Source organism: Alligator sinensis, unplaced genomic scaffold, assembly GCF_000455745.1.
Source record: "Alligator sinensis unplaced genomic scaffold, ASM45574v1 scaffold870_1, whole genome shotgun sequence".
NCBI lineage: Eukaryota > Metazoa > Chordata > Crocodylia > Alligatoridae > Alligator > Alligator sinensis.
The window spans coordinates 910,148-918,117 of record NW_005842326.1 but is presented as its reverse complement, the minus strand read 5'-3'; positions in this window follow the sequence as shown (position 1 = coordinate 918,117).

Here is a 7,970-nt window from a genome sequence, read left to right as displayed (position 1 = left end):
AAGAGGGTGGCTGTGTGGGGAAGGGGATGTGTGGGTACAGGTAGTTCATCAGGGGCTAGGGGGGGCATGTGATCCCCCAGGTTTCTGCATCCTCAGTGGCCCACGGGACTGAGGGCTGCAGCATGGCTGGACCAACTCCAGGCTGAAGCCACCTTTGCAGCCCAGCAGGTTGGACCTGGCACCATGGCCACCAAGGTGAGGTGAGGTGGTGGCTGCGGTGTGGAGTTGTGCCCCCTGCTGCTGCCCAGCAGATGCCTCTCTTTGGTGGTAATGGCAGTGTGATGCTTACTGCAGTGCTGGGTCCTGCCCACTGGGCTGAAGAGGTGGCTCCTGCCTGGAGCTGGTCCGGCCAGGCTGCAACTCTGAGTGCTGCTGTGGGTGCAGAAATCGGGGGGGGATGTGCCCCTCCCACTGTATAGCCTGTGCTTCCCCACCCCTGCTGCATCACCTATGCCCCTGTACCATGTCACCTGTGACCCCCGCCATGCATCACCTGTGCCCCACCCCACCTCCATAAACTTACCTGGCAGGAGCTGTGGGAAGTACTCTCCACCAGCTGCCTGGCTGCCATGTGTATGTATGTATGCATGTGCACATACATGTGGTGCCCCCGGCCTGATTGCCCTCCTCCCAGTCCCCACAGCCCCGATCAGTCCCTTGCAGGCTGGAACTCTGCCATCCTGCAAGGAGAAACCCTCAGTTTCTTGAGTTTTTTACTGGTGTACATTGAGAAGACTGTCAAGTAACAGATGCAAGGATCAAGTTCCTTAAATTTTTGAGCTTCTGCTTTCTAAGTTTTAGATCCAAAAGTAAATGGAAGATTCTCATTATCAGAAAGAGACACTGAATCAGGACGTATCTGTGGGGGAAAGGTTCACCAGTTATACCAGGATAAGTTTGCCACTATAGCTAAATAGTTATTGTTATCCTATTATAACATGCTTTGTGGGTATTCTTATTGCTATATAGCTAGAGAAGTTTAAATTCACCCTTCCCTTGAATACCGATAGACTAATATGTAGAAAAATGCATGTAGGCAAAACTTAGGCTTATAACAAAATCACTTAAAAACACCACTAGATGGAGATGTTTTCTTGCAGTTTTTTACTAAATGGCTCAAATATATGCTTTGAAAACTCCTATTATAAATATCTTGATTTTGGGTGACTGCAAACTGAGAGAGATGATGATGGGAAATTGATTTCAAGTACATTTCAAATAGAATCAAATCTCAAAGCATTTGAATGGCTTTCTTATATCAAAATGAATGCAAGTATTAATGAAGTCCAGAGTGTAGTTGGAATTTCCACGTATCATTGAGAAGCGCTATAGTCATAATACCAAGAAGGAAACGACACCTAATAGGAACTGGTAAGCAGTAAAAGTAAGGTATAGCTCCTGATACATGAGTGAGGAGGAAGGAGGAGGAGTGAGAAGGACTGAAAGCACATCTTTGGGTTTTGCACTTTTGTGTGACTACTTTAAATGAGAAGCTTTTATTCAGGTTTGTCACATAGAAGTCATTTCATAACAACATTTCTTAGCTGCAGCTTAGCCTTCAGCCCAGGGTTGGGCAATTATTTCAGGTGGAGGGCCACTTACTGAGTTTTGGCAAGCCATCAGGGCCGCATGACGGGCAGCCGAGGCAGATAAATATTAATTTTCTAAAGTTTTGGGGGAGCCGGTGGGGTGGATAAAATGGCCTGGAGGGCCGCACCCAGCCCATGGGCTACATTTTGCCCACCCCTTCTTCAGCCCCACAGTATTTTAAGCCACCATCAGGGTTAGCTACACAAGAAAAAAAGTTGTACTGTCAAGCTAAAAACTTTTTACTGACAACTAAACTTTTATTTACATAAGTTTTTACTCACACATCTTTTATATAATGTAAAAGTAACCCTTCTGCCAGGCCCCAGGATGGCAGTAACAACACTAGGGTTAAACTAAAGGGTTTAACACAAACTTTCTAAGTCTGGGTTGATTCTCCCACCCAGAAACCTGGGAAAATAAATTGTATCTGGGTGTTCTGAAGTGAAAAAACGTCCCCTCTCACAAGTAACACTCAGCTGAAACAGGTTTTTTTACAGGGGAAAAAGAAATAAACACACGACCTCAAAGAAAACCTTAACCATTGTTTAATAAAGTGAAGTCCCAACAGTTAATAAGAAATGAGCCCAGGAAAGCTACCACCTAGGCTAGCCTAGTGGGAAGGGACATTCACCCAGGTCTCCTATCTGGGAACTCTACCACATATGCCAATCAAAACTGAACTGCAAACAGTAAGACCCTGCCTATCTTTGAGGTGAGCAACCATTACAAGGAGCACAGGCAGACATAGCAGCACCGCATCACTGGAGGAAAGGGGCTATGTAGCAGTGCTGTGCGAAACTTCAGCAGCCGTTTTGTTTTGGAGGTAGTTTGGCCTGTTTCAGCACCCAAAACACCGAATCCAAAATGAAATGGAAGGTTCCGAAACATACCCAAAATGAAACTAAACCATCCAAAACATTTCAGGAAATTTCAGAAAATTTCAGAGTTTTGAAGCCGGGCTTGCAGGGAAACAGAAACTAAGAAGAGGGAGGGGGAAGAGTGGGGGAAGGACTGCTCTGATATTGACATTTGTAGCTGGCCAGTGTCTGTGATCTGTCCCTGAGGTCCCTTCCAATCCCAGTGCTCTGGGGGAGGGACGGCAGCCTGCTGTCATCCCGCATGCAGATCCAGGGCCCTGTGCCCCCTGGGGAGGAGTCTGGCACAGCTCCACAGGCCTCCCAGGGGGTGCGGGCCCCCGGATCTGTGTGCGGGATAACAGCATGCTGCCACTGCCGGCAGGTGATACGAGTTTTGCTTTGAACAGTTTGAGGTGCAGTTTCATAAAAACCCCTCTATCTATCTCCTTGAAACTTGGTAGGATTCATGCCTATAGAAGGGGCTATCATACCTAAAATTTTCATCTGAATCAGGCGAGAAATGACAAAGTTATAGGTATTTTAGTGATTCCCCATTATAGCCTATGGCCAAATCACAAAAACAGCATCAAAACTCTAAAGGAGATTTGGCTGAATCGAACCAGAACAACGATCTGAAACACTGAAATGAATCCCTCTGAAATGGTCAAATCCAAAACCAAATCAAAACATAGCCATTTTGCATAGCCCTACTATGTAAGCTCGTGTGGGCTACAAAGGCCTGATGGAGAGTTCCTTGCAGGGTGTTGCCCTGCTCTTCCTGCCCCTCAACACTTCTTGCATCCAGCTTCATTCTGACAATGGATCTTCCATCAATCTCTCTTTTATTTTGTTTTTTTTATGGACAGCTCCATCTGTTTTAATGGGCTTTATGGACAAATGTTTCTAGCCCTTTTTTATGGACTACATAAATTTACAGTTGGCAGCCCTGGTCACCATCAAACAATCCTGTACAATACGATGTATGATGAACTGGCAGCTTTCATTGCTAACCTCAGTCAACATAATATGTAGTAATAAGGTTCAGGTATTGAGAAGGGTCATAGCAGAAATAAAATTTGCTCTGACTGAAAGAAAAAATGTATGAGAAAACTGGGGTAAAGGTAAAATTACTGGAGTAAAGGTGAAATTATTTTTATCTAGAAGGTTCTAAAATCCCCTCAAACTGGATTTACATTCAAAATAATAATATTTAATTTAAAAAATACAAACATTTTAGAATGGCACACATTTAACATCTTTTAATAAATTTTGGTTCCGTTCTTATTTTGGTGACTTGCACAAGATAAATAATGGTTTCCTCAAATGTCTTCAGTTTAAAACAAACCTAAGCATTGCTGGTAATAAAGTAAAACAGCTCATAAGTAGCAAAGTTTCAGGTGGAGTTCATGGAGTTTTGCTAACCCTTCTTTTAATTACATAAACCCTAGATAGATAAGGAGTCTGTAAACTGGTGCCTCGAAAGCAGACAGACTATTGGTATGAAGACACGATTTGGATAATATGGTGACAAGCATCATGATGGTATAGATAAAGGGTAACATTGACTTTGATGAGGCTAAGAATTTTAGGTAACCTAGGGAATTATATTTAATGTGCTTCCATCTTCTTCATTATGACTTTCTCATATGTATTTGTTTGCGCTTCTCTCTGAACTTGTGTTGAAGGTTGTCTAGTCCCAGTTAACCTATCTATAAATGGTACCTGGTCAATGTGCCTAGAGAGTCAAAGGCAGCCAGATATGATGCTAGCCACATCACTCCCTGACATGCCACTGGCACAGTAACTGGCATGCTTTCACCATATTAGCCTGCTGGATTTGGGTACACCTTTGACTGTTTTGATGATATTATACTCCCTAAAGGTGGCCATAGGATAAAACATTTCTCGCCAAAATTTCCAAATGTTGTCATTTTATTTGATCTAATATAGCAAACTTGTAGGCTTCAAAGTAAAAAAGTTGCCTACAATGTGTTGATCTAAATCAAAGAACTTCACTAGATCAGAAAGCACATGATTTATTAATCCGAGCCTGGAAATGGGCAAGTAAATCTGGGCAATACATTAAAAAATACTTAGATTTAGCACATTTGAAACAGAAGCTTTAAAAGTAAACCTTTATAAATCAAATCCCTAAATCAAAGGGAAAACAATGATTTTTCTTGTCTTATAGACCAAGGGAAAGCTACTCCCCAAGCTCCTTGTGCAGATAAAGGCTCTGTTTTTAATATAGCTTGATATATTTATGTATGGAGAAACTACAGACCAAAGTTAAGCAAGAAGCATGAAAAACTCTAAGTATCAGTCCAGAAACATTTTGACACCAAATAGTTTAACAGTTAGATAATTCTGAAGAATGCCTGGACAAATACAAGGCATGGAATGACCACACAGTAAATGATGATCAGCAGAGGGTCTTTCATCTGCTATATACATTATGCAGCTTTTAATTAGAGCAAAGTCATTAGGTCTAAAATGTACATCTCCCACTAGATTCTACAATGTAGTTTTTAGCTGCTTATTAAATCTGCACTATTTTAAAAGAAAATGCATCCATTTCTTGTTGGGAACCAGTTGTTTGAAATTCTTGTCTTTTTTTTTTCTTCTTGCCTTCTCAGTAAAGTGCCTGTGTTTTGTTTTGATTTTATTTAAGTTCATGGCATGGAATGGGTCTAGAACTATGCTACCAAAAAGGTTTCAGTAGGTCAGCTGCAGCATAAACATGGGCATTTTATAAAATATTTTGTTTTCATTGTAAAGCCTTTTTGGAAGCTCGCAGTTGATCAAAGCCAGTGCCATGTAGCTGTTCATTAGGCAAGCCAGGTTTCTGATTTACTAAGCCAATATTGAACAACATGTCCAATGAGAACAGTCACATGGTAGGTTTTTTGTACCAAAATGCTGTGACTAATAGTCAAGAGCAGAGTACTGCTAATTTAAGTATTCAAACTTAAAGGGAAAAGCTTGAATATTTTTAGCGCACACAGTAGGAAAGTGGGACAGAAATGTTTTTTTTTAATTTGCATTTTATTTCCATGTCTAATTGATTTTGCCATTGCAAGAACTGCAGTTTTCCTAACAAGGAAATCCTGTGTATAGCATGATAGACCAAGCAATCTGTAACGAGATTTAGTCATTGCCTTAAATGAGGCTATCTATTAAATTTAAGATCAGTTCCATTCTGCTGAATCAACACAAACCTTTCAATTCTGTTTATCTCAAACATCTAGCTTTGTTTCCATTTTACTTCTACTGCATTTTCACTTCTCTGCCATTTCCAACTGGAATCTATTTTCTTCAAACTGATAATGAATCAGCTCCCAGCTATATTTGAGCCTGCGTGTCTGCCTATGACCTTGCAAGGCAGTCATGCTCTACTGAGACATTACAGACTACAAAGCCCAGAGTGAAACACGTGAAAGCAGAGGACAAAACATTCTCATTTTAGGGGCTCTGTCTGTGGAAAGAGCTTCCAGAGGAGATTAGATGGATCTGGAGCCTAACCATCTTTAGGAAAAACTGCACAACCTCCCTCTGATAAAGTTTTTAGTAAAACCAGAATGCCATGCACAATATAAATCATATCCCCACTGTAAATCATACTCAAATCCAAGCAGAGATTTCTGTAACCTAAGAAGGGTTACCGAAACTCCATGACCTCCACCTGAGACTTTGCTACTGATGATCTGTTTTATATAGAAGGTGGCAGCACAAAATAAACAGATGGATACGTGTTAGCATTTGAGTACCTATACAGAAAGACTAGCTGCAGTCAGACATAAGGCTGTACATTGGATCATGATCTAGAGGAGTTATCTGTGGCTGGTTACACATTGGAGTTGCAATGGTGTTTATTATAGTGGTGGGGACTGTTGTGGCATTTGGAGATGTAGCAGGGAAATGAAGATTGCTGTAACTGCTGGTTTGCTCAGTTATTAAATGGTTTTGGCAATGTGGGATGTTCACTTGAATAACCTGAACTCAAAATTAAATCAAGTGTTGATTTTTAGGGGATAGGCAGCCACCAGATGCACTCATGCATTTGGGAGAAATGCAAAATAGAGTATAGGAATAACAACAGTAGGAAAATTGTTTTTATTTTTTTCCTTGACTTAAGAAGTTACTGCTAGGTCTAGCACCCCATGTTAAAATTAGAAAACATTTCTGAAGCATTTAAAATAGCAGTTTCCTAAGTCTAGATACATCCCCTTTCTATCACTCCAGGGACATCAAGGCACCACACCCAGCTGCAGATTCTCTGCAGAAAATTTTCTTATTGAAGGAAAATGCCCTCCTGATGTCTCTGAGCCATTGCTTGACCCTGAACATCCAAGAACCTGAGGAAGGCAGGAAGGATGTGAAGGATCTATGTTACACTACACAATCTTTCATTTACACAGGGGACATTAAGACCCATTACAGTGGGGTAACACATTGCTACTAGGGATAGGGATAGGGATAGGGTGCCCTTATATGCCCCAACTCTCCTAGGTCAGAGGAAATCTGCCTATTTATATGCTGGACACCTGCTACATGTTAACAATCTCCAATACATTGAACCAGCATGTTCTACATGTTCTACCTATGCCTGGTCTAAGTGCTTGATCTTACTGCCATTATCCCTCCCTATTGTTATACCTTTCTTGTGGTTGGTAAAACTCATTCATTGCATATTGTTTCCAACTCTTCAGGCCCAGTTTGCATATTGCTTAGCATAATGGGCTCCACTTCTTACTGAGATCTTTGGAAATCACTTCAACACAGGTATACTGAAAAAATAGGTGGCTAAAGGTTGCACACTAGCCTTTGGTCTTTGTTTGCATGGGTGATGTTTTCCCTACTTCATGTTATCTTAGATTTTTTTCCACAGATATATTTAAATGCTTTTATATTTGTTTCATATGAATGCAAAACCAGAGAAAGACTCATCTGTAAGTAAGGAACATTGGCAGCCCCCAAGAAATATTAGAAAAACATCCTTTAAATCAGGTCCTGAACCTATGTCATTGAATGATTTATGGCAAAGGGAATTTGCTTCTGGAAATTCTGAACCCACTTAAAACTTATGAGTTTCAAATATCCCTTCGGAGCTGGCCTTTTAGGGCTTTTGCTTAACTCCAATTCTGCTGGGCTGTCCCTGCACTTAGCTAAGTAGAGGAGGTATGAACGAACAGTCACTCATATATACGCTTGTCCTCCAGCTGAACTGCAGTGGCCAAACTACCTTTATGTATCAGAACAAAGCAGTACTGCAGAAGCAAAGCAGAGGACAAGCAGAAGCAACCAAATGTAGCAGAGCTGAGTTACACTGAACGGGGTGCTAACCCGGTTATACAGTGTGTCCACCAGCAGTCTGAAGGTAGCATGGGGAGACCACAAAGGTGAGCATGATACATCTGTGAGAGGGAGCTTAGATGAAATGCCCATGAGATGCCTTCTTGAAATCCTTCCCTGCCTTTTCCAACAGGGTGCAGGGCTCTTATTCAGGGGGTGTGAGGTAGGGCC